Source organism: Rhipicephalus microplus, chromosome 6, assembly GCF_043290135.1.
Source record: "Rhipicephalus microplus isolate Deutch F79 chromosome 6, USDA_Rmic, whole genome shotgun sequence".
Classification (NCBI taxonomy): domain Eukaryota; kingdom Metazoa; phylum Arthropoda; class Arachnida; order Ixodida; family Ixodidae; genus Rhipicephalus; species Rhipicephalus microplus.
The window spans coordinates 115,804,562-115,821,787 of record NC_134705.1 but is presented as its reverse complement, the minus strand read 5'-3'; the positions used below and the strand labels follow the sequence as shown (position 1 = coordinate 115,821,787).

The window sequence follows — 17,226 nt, the reverse complement described above, 5'->3', positions numbered from 1 at the left end:
CCCTAACCCGCTTGCCTTCTCTGGGAATCCAGTTAGTTACCCTTACCGATCAGCGGTTATCCTGTCTACGCGCCACATGCCCGGCCCATGTCCATTTCTTGTTCTTGATATCAGCTATGATATCCTTAACCCCCATTTGTTCCCTAATCTTCTTGTCTCTTAAGGTTACACCTACCATTTTAAGGGCGAAGCTCCTGTTTAGAAAAAGTTTATTCTAAGAGACAAGCGTCTGTATAACAGGCACAATAACAAACAAAAGAAAAAGCACATTATACACTACACATTTAAACTAAAGTGTCCAAGTCCATAGGATGTGCATAGTCCGTTGTACCAATAACTGTACATATACTACGTAAATGCACTAATCACAATAAGGACAATGTACATGACGATATATGTACAGAATTTAGAAGACTTGGTGAAGATGTTAGAAAATATGTACAACAGGTATCAATATTCATAAAGGTTACATAACTTACAGCGTTAGAATGAAGTGCATATATAGGAGAGCTCACACCCATATTGAACACACACAAACACATAAAAATAGTAAGCACATAGTGATTACATGCACCAATCAGACATTGACAGGTGACCTGGCTATAGGAACCAGGCCAGGTGGAAGACTAATTGAACGCGTCTGTCAACTATGGACAGAAAGCGGCACGACCATTGTCACAGAAATTCTTCCTCCCCAAGGAAGAACAATTCTTTCGACAGAAACGATAAGAGTTCAGAGTAGAGGCGTTCCAGTATCGGAAAAAGAGCACGACGACGATGACCAGCCGCAACAGCTTCGCACCTATTACGCCATAAACAAAAAGCTCCCGCAGCTATTAGAAGGCGTGCAAAGCGACTACGCGAGCAGCGACCAGATGTTACAAAGCGATTAACACCTAGGCCGCGAAAACTAGTGTTAACTGACTTCCAAAACACCTTTGCAATGACACATTGCTGCAGCATATGCTGGTTAGACTCCTGTAACGGGAAGTTAGGGCAAGTGGAAGATGGGACCATGCCTCTCCAGTCTGTCCCGTGTTGGGAGAACTCTCCATCCAAGACGCCACTTAAAGTCACGGAGGTGACCAGGCAAAAACGATGCCGTTATCGCGCTCCACGAGACATGTCTCGATCGTGCTAGACGGGCTGGAAGAACCAGAGGAAGCAGAAGAGCCGCCGTTGTAACTACAATGCGGCTTTCAAGAATGTCCACATCGGGACAAACCTGCTGCGCGTGTCGATAAAATGCTACTGCCGTTGAGTAAAATTCAGATACGTGAAGTGTTTGCGGTGCAGATTTAAGCCGTGCATCTGGTAGTAAATAGCGTAACTTGGTGCGTGAGAAATAGCAGGCGAGATCACGTGCGGGGCACTGATCACCATGCAACAACCGAAGTAAGAATCGTAGGGCAAGTAGCCGGCAGCGAACAGAGACGGATGGGAATGCGAATCCACCGCAGCTTGTGCGTCCCTCGTTGTACGTAACCACCAGTGGCACATACCCGAAATAGGTATAACATTTAACCTCCAAGGTGGTGCCAGTGAGAGATTTTTTCTGTGCGTTGTTTAACAATAAAAAATAGTGCTCAATGTACATGCCAATGGCTGCTAATGGGGAATGAGAGACAGTGCATTCGGCTTTTAGTCAACGCGCACGCTGCGATCACCATTAGCAGCCATTGGCATGTAGATTGAGCACCATCGGACAAGAAAGGGTTGCTACATTACACTCGCTGGGTGTAACCTCCTTAGTTTTAGAAAGGTTTATCGAGCGTAGAACCACAGGGCCGTGAATACAATGAACTAGTATATACCATGAATGAATTCGAGGTGGTTAAAGGGGGGAAGCAGATACGAAGCGCAAGCCGTAAGAAATTAAAAGCTGAATCCTCCTGTCTCTCATTTCACATTAGCAGCCACTGGCATGTACATTGAGCACTATCTGACAGGAAAAGGTTGCTACGTTATACTCGCTGGGCGTAACCTCCTTCGTTTTAGAAAGGTTTAGCGAGCAATAGGCCGCAGTGCCATGAATACAGTGAAATAGTATACAACATGAACTCAAGGTGGTTGAAGGTGGGAAGTAGACCCGAAGCGCAAGCCATAAGAAATTACGCGTCTGCCACCTCTCGATTAGTCCTTGGAATGTCCACTGAATGGCGGTGCTTCTATACGGGAAATATATGATAAAAAATGCGAGAAGATGGGACTTGGAGTGTTGAATAAATGGACGAACGGACACACAGACAGATGCATGGATGGACGCATGAAAGGACGCAGGGGCGGATGCATGAACGAACGCAGGGACGGGCGCACGAACAGACGCATGGACGGTCACAAGACGGACGCATGGACGGACGAATGCTTCGCCCCACTCTCCATCATTCACTCCGTGCATATGCCGCCATTTTTTTCTTTCCATTGCTCGCTGCGTCGTCCTCAATTTAAGCTGGGCCCTCTTTGTAAGTCTCCAGGGTTTTGCTCCGTAGCTGAGTACCAGCAAGATACAGCTGTTATATACCTTTCTCTTGAGGGATAGTGGCAATCTACCTGTCATAATTTGAGAGTGCTTGCCAAATGTGCTCCAACCCATTCTTATTCTTCTAGTTACTTCAATCTCGTGGTTCGGCTCCGTGGTTACTACCTGGCCTAAGTAGACATAGTATTTTACAACTCTAAGTGCACTATTACCTATCTCGAAGCGCTGCTCTTTTCCGAGGTTGTTGTACATTTCTTTCGTTTTCTGCAGATTTATTTTTAGACCCACCTTTCTGCTCTCCTTGTCTAACACCGTAATCATGAGTTGCAATTTGTCCCCCGAGTTACTCAGCAATGCAATGTCATCGGCGAAGCGCAGGTTACTAAGGTACTCTCCATTAACTCTTATCCCTAACTGTTCTCATTCAAGGCTTCTGAAAACCTTCTGTAAGCACGCGGTAAATAGCATTGGGGAGATTGTGTCCCCCTGCCTTACACTCTTCTTGATTTGTATTCTGTTGCTTTCTTTATGAAGCACTATGGTAGCAGTTGATCCCCTGTAGATTTCTTCCAGGATGTTTATATATACTTCATCGACGCCCTGATTCCGCAGTGTCTGCATGACGGCTGGTATTTTTAGTGAATCAAACGCCTTCTCGTAATCTATGAAGGCTACGTATAGTGGTTGGTTATATTCTGAGCATTTCTCTATTACCTGATTGATAGTATGAATGTGGTCGATTGTTGAGTAGCCTGTTCGAAATCCTGCTTGTTTCTTTGGTTGATTGAATTCTAATGTTTTCTTTACTTTGTTAGCAATTATCTTTGTAAATAGCTTGTATACTACAGAAAGCAAGCTGATCGGCCTGTAATTCTTCAAATCCTTGTCATCTCCTTTCTTATGTATTAAGACAATGTTAGCGTTCTTCCAAGACTCTGGTACCCTTCCCATCAGGAGACACCTCGTAAACAGAGTGGCTAGTTTTTCTACCACAATCCCTCCTCCATCTTTCAGCAGTTCTGATGTTACCTAATCCTCTCCAGCAGCTTTGCCTCTTTGCATACTCTCCTAAGCTTTTCCGACTTCTATCATTACTGGTGGGGTGTCATCTGGGTTACTGCTAGTTCTTATAGTATTAAAGTCGTGGTTGTCCCGGCTACTGTAGAGATCTCTGTAAAACTCCTCCGCTATTTTAACTATCCTATCCATATTGGTAGTTATTTTACCTTCTTTGTTCTTGGTGCATACATCCGATTTTTGCCTATCCCAAGTTTCCTCTTCACTGCTTTCATGCTTCCTCCAGCCCGTTCAATTCTCTCCATATTATACCTTCTTACATCGGATACCTTACGCATACTAATCAACTTTGAAAGCTCTGCCAGTTCTATGTTGTCTGTTGTACTTGAGACTTTCATGATTTGACGCTTCTTAATGAGATTCTTCGTATCCGGGGAAAGCTTTACGGAGTCCTGGCTAACTACCTTGCCTCCAACTTCAACTGCACACTTACTAAGGATACACCTCAGATTATCATTCATTGTATCTATGCTAAGGTTGCTTTCCTCACTAAGAGCCGAGTACCTGTTCTGAAGCGAGACTCTGAATTCCGTATTTTCCCTCTCAGTGCTAGCTCCTTGATTGGCCTCTGTGCTCAACTGCCCTTAAAACGAAGGTTCGGTGAAATCCTGCTGAGGTGATGAGATTTCTTTTAACCACTGCAAATAAGTATGTTATTAGGAAAGCATTATTAGGAGCAGTGTGTTATTAGAAATGGCCCCTCAATATATGATGGCATTTCAATTTATGTTTGTAAAGGGCGCTATAGTTTCAAATACTCTGCAAGAGAAAATCACTCACAAGTAGGAGTAAAATCTATCATTTTCCCTCCCCCTTCCCCTCTATTTGGAATATTTTTCACTCAGGTCCCCCGGAGCAAAGTTTTTATCCCTGCTAGGAGGAGGAGGAATAAATGAGAATGGACAGGGAGGTTAGCTTATTCCGGCTAGCCTCGCCACCGCAGTACCTAAACTGACATTTCACTCCTGCTGGCCGGAAGGGTGGGTGGCAGCTGCGGAACATTTCCCGCGGGTTTTTCGCTCCAGCTATCTGGAGCTTTTCCCTGGCATTTCAGGAGTAATTTACACATGCCCTTACTTCTTCCGGATTAAATTTCAGTGAGATGGTTCAGAACTTTTTGCATTGTTGTTTGCTCCACTCTTTATTTATTTTATGCTGATCATGTCACCAGTTGGTTAGATGGATTCTCAATTCTCATGCAAAAAGTGCATTTTTTCACACAGAGCTTTAGCCAACGAAATTCAAGAAAGCGCTTGAGTTTTTCTTGTTTAATTTATTCAAAACAAGCTGCCGTTCCGTGTTGATGGCCTCATACTTCGGAAAAAAAAGAACAAAGTTTAACATACAGAAAGCCACCAACAAACGAAACACGCGTAGACAATCAACGTGAGTGTGAATTGTCTACGTATAGCGCGTTGAAATGGAGCCCAGAACGCTGCAGAGTAATCCACTATAAACGAAGGAAGCGTCGCCGCTGGGAACAAATGTTCAGCACCCCCGAAGGACCATCCATTAGATTCAGCCGATTGCTTCCTGCATAAATTATCAAAAAAATAATTATACATGAGGAGTGTGAATTTTTCGAGAGGCACAATAACTGACGACAGTGAAGTCGTCAGACGACTTCACTGAAGTCGTCAGTGAAGTCATCTCTATACGCATAAAATCCTATAGAGCACACCATCGATATAAGCAGACTTGATGCAGCGACGTTGCGGTGCGTTGGTTCTGTCCAAGCACAAGCACATGACAGCTTTCTAATAACACACAAATGTCCCAGCAGGAGCAAAAGCTGCCTCCACGCACGGCACGCTGAGACGCCTTTGCAGTGGCTGCAAAAGGAGCTTTGACATGAACATATAAGGCATGTTAACGTGTATCCCTAGCTTTGGACACCTCATTAGACCGGGACATCTTTTAACGGCGGTAACGTGGATAATTTGCGAAATGTCATCACTGTCATCGCAGTCTACGTCACGTGTGTACATTTGAATTTGTCAACTAATGCAAGAACGAGAACCTGAGTTCGATCAGCAATAGGCGAAGGCGCGGTGTGAATAAATACATTCAATAGGCGAGGGCGCGGTGTGAATAAATGCATGACCGCGAATTGTTACGGCAAACCCTCGCATACAAGAAATCTGCCACAGAAGTTATTAATGCAGACGGCCAGGCCAATCTCGGTGACACTCATCCTCAAAACCCTATTTTAGTGCTTCAAATGCATGCTGAGCATAATGCAGTTACGTACTTGTGAGGTCAGCAGCTCAATTCGTACGCTTATGTCGAGGCCGTTGAACTCATACATACAGATTCGGCATGTTTCTCTAGTGCTGTATTTTTTGTGAGTTCTCACAGACGTGAAAATCTTTGAAAGCTCAAAAGAGCAGAACAGCCCTGCCCAAAACACTTGTATCAGGCGTTTCATTGCAGCCGCATACAATTAGGAAAAGCATACTCTGAGTCGTTCGCTTCTGCTTGAATGAACTGGCGACGCCGCGTTGGTCAAGTGGATAAAGTACTCGGCTGCTGACCCGCAGGTTGCGAGATCGAATCCCGGCTGTGGCAGCTGCACTTACGATGGAGGCGGAAGTGTTGTAGGTCCGTGTGCTCAGATTTTGAAGCACGTTGAAAAACCCCAGGTGGTCTAAATTTCCGGAGCCCTCCAATACGGCGTCTCTCATAATGTTATGGTTGTTTTGGGTCGTCAAACCTCACACATCAATCAATTACTCAGGCACCGCCAACTTTTAGTCTTGTGTGATGATAGGCCTTGGTTCTTTTAGCAAACTCGGGCTACTGTTTTTTTCTGAATATAGTAGCTTTTTTCTCTTCGAAGTACAAAATAAGATATGTTACAAGTAATCGTGTGAAATGTTTTCGCAAGAACAATGAGGAAAGAGAAAAACAGTCTTGAATCGCAAAATGCCAAATGAAAAACTTATACGGGGCAGCGGTGGGTTGGAAATGTTTTTTTTAAGTTTTCGTTTAAAATTTGGAGGTTATCACGCGAACGTCGACTAAGAGCTGCAACCACGCCATGTTCCAGAATATTTTTTCAAGCTGATGGTGGCATCATGCAAGCCTCGCTCTTCTTCTTATCCTTTAAGCTACGATCACTTCCGTCGGTGGAAGCTGTTTAAACGAAGCAGTGGTAAGCATAACTCCAACACGTCTTTTCCAGCAATTTCGCAATTGCCTGTGGGGATGAGAGCGCACTAACAGTACACTTGATCGCAACGAATTGACGGCCCAAAATGAAGAGAAATTGTGCAGAGCTTATCGTAGTGGCTCACTGCTACGGGCATGACCTGTGACGTCATTCAGTTGTGACCCTCATCTCCTGCCGTAGACGTACGCAGACATGCTCCCGCCGTTCGAGATACCAGGTTTGCTAAGCCTGACAAAGCATGTCGTGTGGTGCTCATATTTCTTATGGCGAGTGTGTGAAGATGACCGTGTTTTTCTGCGCTTGTGAAGTACTGCGTTTGTGATCTGATGTGCTTTCAGTACTGTAGTGTAGAAGCTCCCCTGGAGGGCAGTGCTGTGGGTCGAGCTGTCGCCGATATTGTGAATGGGGTGAAAATTCAAGTGTTTTAAATTTCAACGGACTACCATCAGATTGGTTGATTTGATCGATTGATATGTGGAGTTTACTGTTCCGAAACCGCCATATTATTATGAGAGAGGCCGTAGTAGAGGGCTCCAAACGTATTGATCACGTGGGGTACTTTAGCACGCACTGAAATCTGTCACACTAGCCCACAGCATTTTCGCCACCATCGCAAATTCAGCTGCTACCAGAATTCGACCCAGTGACCTGCGGACCGTCAGTCGAGTACCTATGCCACTAGACCAACGGGGTGGGGATGGCCGTGTTATGAGTGGCATTACACACTAGTGCATAGACAATCTGTGGTATTTATACATACATAAATATCAAAACCCAATATGACGTGCGATTTATCGCCTTTTATTCCTGGTAGTTCACACCAACTAGTCAGCGCTTTCGCTGCAGGAAGAAAGCAATCGTGCCAATGTAACGTTACTGATAACTTATCTTACCTTGTCCTTTGGAGGACTTATGTAGCACTGATAGAGCAACCATATCTGCGCCCAATTTAGCATTTTGATGCGAGCTATAGTTTTAAACAAGCAGTTAGAGTGCCATTTTGCAAGACATGCCGTTTCCGAAGGATTGTTTTATTAAAACGCTTCTTTTCATCGTGAAATATCAGTGCCTGTGTCCACAACTAACAACTTTTTTCAATGGTGTGGCACTCACCCGATTATTTGTGCGCAAGCCTGGCCTATTGACATCGCCCTTCACATCTACTTGCGCATTCTGGTTTGCACAAGTGCGATTTTTTTTCTCCGGTGAGGCAGCACTCCAGGACACAGTTGCTCATACACTCCCCTGCGGGTTTCACGCTCGGGCGAGCTTCCTGCATGGGAAAATCGTATTTTGTGTTACAAGAAACACACGCAGAATTTTTACAGTAAAACATTTTCGCGAAAACACGCATTCCATGTTTCTGTAATGTTGTCAGGGGGTAACTTGAAAATGCAGGCGGTGAAAATGAAACGGTTATGTGTTCGAACTAATGCCCAGTAAAACAAGTAACCGTCAAGCCTAGGCGAAAGCGGCAGGCACATATAATGGTCCTGGGTGATGTTCTGTTTAGTTTGGTTGCTTAAAAGAACTTTGTCCATACTGAAAAAGGTAATTGGTTTCACTGTATCTTAAAAAATTTTGGAGGCTATGCCATTTAAAAAAAAGACAGGAGAAAATGAGTTGTAAATGAAAAAGTGAAAAAGTCGACAAAGATTTGAAAAGCCTGAAATAAAAGGTAGAAAAAGAAAGGCGAAACATATTGGTATTGATCTGGTGGTACCACTACCAACGTACATCGCCAGTTGTCTGAATGATATGTAGCGCAGAAAGACCAGCGCTGTGGCCCGTACGAAGCTGACTGCAGCTGCTGATTGTGTAAAAGCTATTTCATTGTTTCTTATTACCGGCGAAAAACGTCGTCGTTTTTATTGATTGATAAGCAATTGTTAGCGAACTTCGACGACTTTGATCGGATTTATCTATCTATCTATCTATCTATCTATCTATCTATCTATCTATCTATCTATCTATCTATCTATCTATCTATCTATCTATCTATCTATCTATCTATCTAGCCGCCTACGACTTTTAGCTCTTCTGGCCGTTTCGATTATGGTGTCGATACCAAACTTGGTATGACATAGCATGACTGCATAAAAACATATTAGACTAGTCATAACATGAAAATCATTGAATATGTCACGAATGTCTTGATTTACATCTCATGGTGCTGCAGCTCTTGAGGTGCTTTTGTTCTCATGGCAAATAAGTTGCAAAAATGGTATGTATAGAATGATTGCATGGCAAACACAAACCACAGACCCTAACATGAAAATTATGACATGCGCGTCATGTAACAACATGACTACATGCCATGCTTATGATGCTCTGGCAGCCGTTTCACTAGCTTCACTAATACCAAATTTGGTATTACGGTACGTGAATACACGACGCAGGTACGTTACTGGTGCAAACATGGTAATCACGAGGTGTGTGTCATGTAACAACATGACTACATGCAACGCTCATGATGCGCTGGTGGCCGTTTCGCCAGCTTTCCTTATACTCAATTTGATTTTACGGGACGCGAATGGATGACGAAGGTATGATACTGGTGTAAAAATGATAAGCATAAATGCGTGTGATGTAACAACATGACTACATGCTACGCTCATGGTGGCCTCGCTCATGATTGTCTAGCTTCCCATGTACCAAATTCAGTATTACGGGACGCGAACGTACGACATAGCTAAATGGCACATCCAAAAATGATAAACACGACATGCATGTCATGTGACAACACGACTACATGCCACACTCATGATGCACTCCCGGCCGTTTCACTGGCTTCACTTATGCCAAATTTGGTATTACATGACGTCAATTCATGATGAAGGCATGTAACTGGTGCAAACATGATAACGATGAGATGCGTGTCATGTGAGAACATGACTACATTCCACAGTCGAAGCGCCAATACATTTCGACGTGACGCAATGCGCGTTCTCGCTGGCGTTCATTTTGTCGCGTCACGTCGGTGTTGCCACGCCAGGTCCCAGTCCTGCCAAATACTCACAGGCCCACGCCGCGCTGCGTTGCTTTGCCGCATGCGAGTTTCTGCTCGTCCGGCCTCTCTCCGGCACCAAAAGACGGAGACGCAGTGTTGGCTGGGTTAAGGTCCCTAGGTAAAAAAGTTTTCAAGGTAGCGACACTCATTGCTCTTTGCGCCGTTCACCTAACTCTCGCACCCACTCCTTCTTTTCTCCATCATCTGCGTCTGTGATAGGTGAAATCGTTGCACGTGACGGTATTAGTGGAATGTGGTGATATTTATCATAAAGCAAAAGGTTCAAAACGAGTGCGCTTGTGCATATGGTTCCAGTTGGATTCTTGCCGCGATGAAAGTCGAGATCGTATCCAAGACATAAGCTGTGGAAGAGGAGCGTTCCATTTGGCGCGAAGTCCCTCGGCCAAGCATGCTTCGCAGTGGATCTTGAATACGTTAAGTACTTGCCAATTTTTGAACAATGCCGGGTTGTTGTGCTGTAGGCTGCAGCAACAAAACAGAAGATGGTTTCTCGCTCTACAACATACCTCGTGGCATCCGGAATAGTGCACGCCGTGAAGTGTGGCTACAAAACATTTCACGCGAGGACTTCCGTGCAACGCCGTGGACGCGGCTTTGCGAGGTGAGTTGATTTATCGGCTTTTGTTGAAACGCTACACAACGCGCGTCTAACGCGCGTCTAGTACGTGACCTTCGTTGCAAATATTTGTGCATATGCATGTACGGTTTAATACAGTTGAAATGACTGCACTTTCAGGAGCATTTCACGCCAGACCAGTTTGAGCCACTTGCTCTTGAGCGCGGCGTAAAGAAGCTCAGACGCGACGCTGTGCCAACGCTTTTGAAGCCTTCCCGGCAGCGAAGGCGCACGAAAAGACCTCTGCTTTCAGGTATGTCATTGCGCTGTTTGTATTATTCGTGCTGCAATATCTGAATAATAGCCCTGCTCGATATCTTGTTGGAGCATTACACGTATATTTATTAGGTAGACAAACAAACATAGCAACTTCAACATAGCTACTGAAAGAGATTGTCGGGCTGTGCGCGACCGATATTTGGTTCCTGCGGTGAGCACGGGATGACTACACTGAAAGGCGCAGTGGAGTAAAAATGCATCGCAGCTGATCTCACTTTCACGCGATGCTGCAAGATTGCTAGTTTGCATTGCCAGCATACCATCCCAACCCCTTCCCCCCCTACCGCCAGTTTATTTGTGAGTGGTAGCGCCGGCACAGGAACGTTTTGTCTTCATGTTTGAATTAAAGAACATTCTGCATTCGCAAGAAATCGATAGACTGTGAAAAAAATCAACATGTAGGGAGAGAGAGAAAATTCAGTTTTAACGTTATTTATGTCATCAATACGTTACAAGGAATCACTTGCAAGAGCTAATCACTCTGTTCGAAATAACCTGGTGTATTTCTTGCTGGCTCGCTTGCAATAATGAGGGAAACGTCGCATGCTTTGTGCGTTACGCATAAATTTAAATATAACTTTCTGGGGCTGCAGCAAAGAGACTCATTAAAGATGTACGCACGTATGAAGCACACCACATGATCAGTTACGTTAATGCAGCCGTGGCCTTGTGGTAGAGTGTCCGCTTCGGCTGCCGGAGGTCGTGGGTTCAAATCCACGTGCCGCCGGATACCCACCGGTTTTACAAAATGGGCACAGGCGTCCCCCGGCCCGACACTCGGCTACCTACAGGGGTGAAACGTCTGGGAAAGGCAGCCTGCGCCATTCAAATCACGTCGAAACATGTGAGCACGATGAGTAGAGTAAACCTCGCTCGGTAAATCAAGACAAAAGTGCCGCGCCTAGTCGCCGGAATTTCAGAATGTTGTCATGTGTAAGTGACGACAGGGGTTAGCGACCGCATCGAAGCTTTGTGAGCCGCTGAGACCACTGCGGTGCTTAGGGCACCTGGCCCTCCGTGTTGGTTGTTTTGTGCATTGCCCGTTGGGGCCATCGAGTAATTGAGTGCTTCGGACGTCTGTCACACCTGTCCCGTTTATTAGGGAGGCGATCGCCGGGCTAATTCCAAGAGCCGAAGTATCGGCCCCCCGAACCGCACCACGAAAGCGTGGACAATTTAGAAGTGGTCCTTATTGGTGCGCCAGCGGACGCCGGCTGTGGCCCAAAGAACAAGACAGAGCCGAGAGTTGATAAACAAACAAAATTATATTCTCATTAACGGCAGATCAAAAACAATACACACGTGTGCACACGCCACAATAGTTACATACAATACGTCACCAAACAGACAATGTACTACACAGTACAATCAACCACACTTGAAACAACGGACACAGACAACAATACGCACTACAATGCAGTCACATGCATATAACAACCAAGACACTTAAAGACTAAAGAGATATAAAACCTATTCAGTCCAAAGTCCTTGGAACAAAAGTCTGAATGATACTCTTCCGAGAATCACTCACTCAAAGTCCAGCGTTGTTGTCGTTCCGCAGCTCTCGAAGTTCTCTTCCAGGAAACCTCCCGTCTTCAATTGGCCACTCTTCAAACTTCACTTCTTCGCCAGAAATCCGTCGGCTTCCCACACGCAGCTGTTGCCACGGGTCTTCGCTCGATAGCGGTAAACGCACACTCTTGCCGGTAGCTCGAGCCGTCCCTACGGACCACAAACTTCGCCGACTACACGGCGGACTCTCTACGCACTCTGGCGCTCACTTCCGTCTCCTCCTGTTCTGTCACTACGGGCAGAACCTTCGCCGATTACACGGCGGAATTCCTACGCGCTCCGGCGCTAACGTTCCGTCTTCTCCTGATTTCTCGTCTCGGCCGCTCGGTTAAATACCTTGCGCGCGACATTCCAGATGTTTCTTGTCGTTTGTCGGCGCGATGCGCAGCGAAGGTTGGGGGGGGGGGAGGCACGAGACGGTTCGACTGCCCTCTCCGGAGAATGATTCACTCGGTCTGACCCCGCCCCGTTCGTTCTGGAAAAATCGCGGGCTTGCTCGGCCGCCGCTGTGGGGTGAGGAGGATCGTCTGCGAAGCCGTGCTTCTGCGGGGAGAGCGCGCTCCCGGGAGCCCTGGATGTTTGCTTTCTTTTTTTTTTCTTTTTACCTCGCGGCGTTTCGGCCACCCGTTGTCGCAAGGATTTGGCGGCGCGCTCTTGTTTAGCGCTCGTTCTGTGACAACGTCCCCTAATCGAAAACTGACGCGTTATGGATTCTGAGTTTCGAAATGACAGCCGCTTGGCAGCAAACTGCATTTAGGGTTGTGCGCTCCTTGCTACTGCAAACAGTTGAAAATGCAGTCATTTCTCCTCTGTGTCTCTCTTTTTGCTGGTCCGTTTATAGCGCTTCATTTCAAGTTGGAAATACATTTTGGTGCGCAAATAAAACACATGTACGCATATTTGCATGCAATCCACGTGGTGGCAGTTGGAGGGAATGCAACAAAATCCAATGCATTTTGTTTTCCTTTTGTGCATGTTTAAATCTTGCAGCAATATTACGTGCACTGTTGCATGAACATCAACTGCCCTGCTTTAATTTGCACAGCTGAACATGGTCTCTGGTTCGTAAAATCGATGCGCCCTTTTCCATATTTGTAGCGACAAATCTTACGTACACACAGTAAAAAGCAATGTGTCCATTTATTGTGATTATGTGTACATGAAAGCATACACGTAAGACTCGAAGCAATGTTGTGTCTCACGTATTCATCAGGCATCCCATCAGTGTGGCATACACGCTTGTTTTGTGTTCAGATGCCGGAGTTTAGGAACTGTGTGACAATAAACATTGAAACACTAATACAATGAGTGCAGTGAATTTGCTAGGTTGGCGTATAAGGAGACTTCAAAGTTTGTTAACAAAGCGTCGACTTCTTTGGAGCGGTTTAAGTGAAAGTAGCTGCTAGAATGGTTGAATAAAACGGCATTTCAATCAATTGTACTACCCTTGTCTCGTTTGATTTTATAGTGTCTGCTCATTTATGAACGACATTTTCAGGAAACGGCATGAGCATTGACAACAGCTCAATAGGACATGACCATTGCTACTTTCACGGATCTCATGAGAGTGATACTCAAGGTACGATTTCGGTGACATTCATGGTGTAGACGTGGAAGTAATTCTTGTAATTAACCAAGATGGCTGGCTTCTATCTTGTAGAAATGCCCCCAGAGGATACGCCCCATCTTTCAATTGAAGCAGAAGTGGTTGGCCAAGGTACTCTTGACATTGTGCAACAGAGTTCTGCGTGCAGTACACCAGGTAAGCAGGTGAATGTTTATTGCATCATGCACGTAACTTTTTTTTCAACAATGAACTGGTATAGAGAAGATAAACAGATGCCCTGTATTGTGAGGATTCGATATTATGTTCGTAAATGTGTCAAATGATTGGAAGTATCTCCTCATGCTAAAGGCGTTGAAGTAATGCAGTTTATTAACTGAAATGTCTTGACTCTGTCTTGCAGAAATGTCCCCAGAGAATCCGCCCCACCTTACAAGTGAAGCGGAAGGGGTTGGCCTAGGTAAGGCCTAGGTACTTTGGACATTGCGCAATGGAGTCCTGCTTGCAACATACCAGGTAAAAACGTGTATATAATTCGCATGTGCTCCACTTTTTTCAACAATGAACTGTTATAGATAAGTGGAATGGATGCCCTGTGTCGTCAGGGTTGTTTTTAATGATCGTGAATGCGTTATCTGAGTGCAAGTATCTCCTCATGTTAGAAACATGAAAGTAATGCAGTTTACTGACTGCGTATTATAACCGTAAATGCTTCATGCGAGTGGAAGTATCCCCTCGTGATAGAGACGTGGAGGTAATGCAGTTTATTAACTGAAATGTCTTGCTTCTGTCTTGTAGAAATGTCCCCAGAGAATCCGCCTCACCTTCCAAGTGAAGCAGTAGTAGTTGGCCGAGGCACTCTGTACATTGTGCAGTGGAGTTCCACAGGTAAGAACGTGTACCTTGATCACATACCTTCGTAGGAAGCGCAAAACTACACCCAGGGACAGCAAAGTAGAAAGATACTACACAAGCGCTTAACTGCAGCTAAGCTTTTATTTGGATAGGCAAACCTATCTAAATGTAAAAGAACGAATACAAAACAAACAAAGAGGCCCACGTGTCATGCGAGTCATCACTCATTCATTCTTGCCTAACACGCCATCCAAAAGTCGAAGTTCTTTCTGTGTAAGCGAGATAGACGGTGCGCTCACACAATGAAATTCATGCTGCTTCATTTCTGCAGCTTCAACTATCAGTCTCGTTAACATATCTCTGTCACGATACAAAATGCAAGTGTTATCAAAGTATGGCATGCAACAACCACAATTATTGCTGTGGATAGCCAGGTGGCCATCCGCGCATTTCCGCACCTTATTATGGCGTTCTTTTACCCGCTCGTTGATACACCTTTCAGTTTGTCCAACGCATACGCGGCCACATGGCAAGAATATCCTATACACCACAGACGGTGCACACGTAAAATAGTCGTTGCGATGGTTGACTTTGCAACGCTTCTTTTCTCTCGGAACAGGGCAAATTTTACTAAACAGTTTAGACAGTTGCGTGTGCACATCATGTTGTGTATAGAATACCCTTGTCGTGTGGCCGCGTATACGTTGGAGAATCTGAAAGGTGTATTAATGAGCGGCTAAAAGGACATGTTAATACGGTGCAGAAATGCGCAGATGGTCACCTGGCTATCCACAGCATTGATTGTGGTTGCGTACCGTACTTTGATAACACTTTCATTTTGTAACGCGACAGGGATATGTTAACAAGACTGATAGTTAACGAGATTGGTCGTTGAAGCTGCAGAAATGAAGCGGGATGAATCATATTGTGTGAGCGCACCGTCTATCTCGCTTACACAAAAAGAACTTTGTTTTTTGGATGGTGTCTTTGGCATGAATGGATGAGTGATGACTGGCATGACACGTAGGCCTCTTCTTTTGTTTTGTCGTCATTCTTTTACTTTTATATATGTTCGCTTATCCAAATAAAAGCTTAGTTGCAGTTAAGCGCTTGTGTAGTGTCTTTCTTGCTGTTCTTGTGTGTAGCTTTGCGCTTCCTACGAAGATGAATCTGTACCAACTAGCCTGGTCTACTTGTTCATTACGTTATCATAGGTGGGCATTACAAGATAATCCTGACTCACCCAATTTTTTTCAGGCATCGCACTCACTTATGCTCACACTCACGTGTAGTCGCATTCATAATACTCACTCACGTTCATACTCACATGTACTCTCACTCAAAGCTATTCGCTCACTTTCATACTCACATAATCTTACTCCAAGCTACCCACTGACGTTCATACTCACGTGTACTCACCCACACATACTCACGTTCACATCCACGTACACTCACACTTCTAGATACTCACTCACTTTCAAACTCACATGTGTACTCGCGCCCATATGTTCTCACTCACATTCATACTCACATCAAGTAACACTAACGGGTAGTCACTTAGGTCCATACATCAACTCACACCCATATGTAGTACTTATGCTCATACAAAAATCAACTCTCGCTCACAGGTGCTCACTCACGTTCATACTCACATGTATTCAAACTCACAGGTGCTCACGTTCTTACTCGCGTCATCTTTCTCACAGGTACTCACTCACGTTCATAGTTGATGCAACTCACACTCACAGGTACTCGCTCACGTTCATACTTGCATCAACTCACACACACTCACATCAGCTTAAACTAATTTTGAATGAAGAAACAGCGCTAGAAGAGGACGAGACGAGAGGACAGAAACACAGCGGCGTGTTTGTGTCCTCTCGTCTCGTCCTGTTATAGCGCTGTTTCTTCATTCAAGATCAGTATGTACCAAACAGCCCGATTCAAGACGCTCAAACTCAAACTCGCGTTCATACATCAGCTCACTCTCCCAGGCTCGCAAGAACTCACTCAAATTGGTTCTCACGTTTACTCGCCCTCATAGGCCCTTACTCACGGTCATATTCACGTGTACTCGCAGTTATTCGTACTCACTCACGCTCACACATTACTTCTAGCTCATTGGTACTCTCTCACGTTCATACACCTACTCGCACACACCTCTTCTCACTCGCGTTGAGATTGACACCTGCTCACATACATGAGTATTCACTCATACTTAAAACTCGCGCGTTTCAAATGAGTGTGAGTGAGTGCACTCATGAGTGAGTATGCCTAGCTGTGATGTTGATTCCATACACTTTGCTTTTTTTGAACAATGAACTGTTTTTGTTAGTGAAATAGATGCCCTGTATTATCAGGGTTGGATTTTAGGTTCGCAGATGCTTCATGTCAGTGGAAGTATCCGCTCATGCTACAGACGTGGAAGTAATGCAGTATAATAACAGAGCTGTCTTTCTTCTATTTTATAGAAATTTCTCCAGAGAATGTGCCTCACATTTCGATTGAAGCAGAAGTGGTTCGCCGAGGTACACTGGACATTGTGCAAAGGAGTTCTGCGTGCAACATATCGAGTAAGAAG

At 45.0% G+C, this 17,226-nt stretch overlaps 1 long non-coding RNA gene across 1 annotated transcript; it reads right to left on the bottom strand.

Moving 5' to 3' along the window:
- Window positions 1-4,809: 4,809 nt before the first annotated feature.
- LOC142764890 (uncharacterized) lies at window positions 4,810-7,980 on the bottom strand. The gene is made up of 2 exons (XR_012883946.1): window positions 7,842-7,980; window positions 4,810-5,089 (listed from the first exon to the last, which is right to left on the bottom strand). It is a non-coding gene; the product is annotated as an uncharacterized LOC142764890 (long non-coding RNA).
- Between the last annotated feature and the right edge of the window lie 9,246 nt (window positions 7,981-17,226).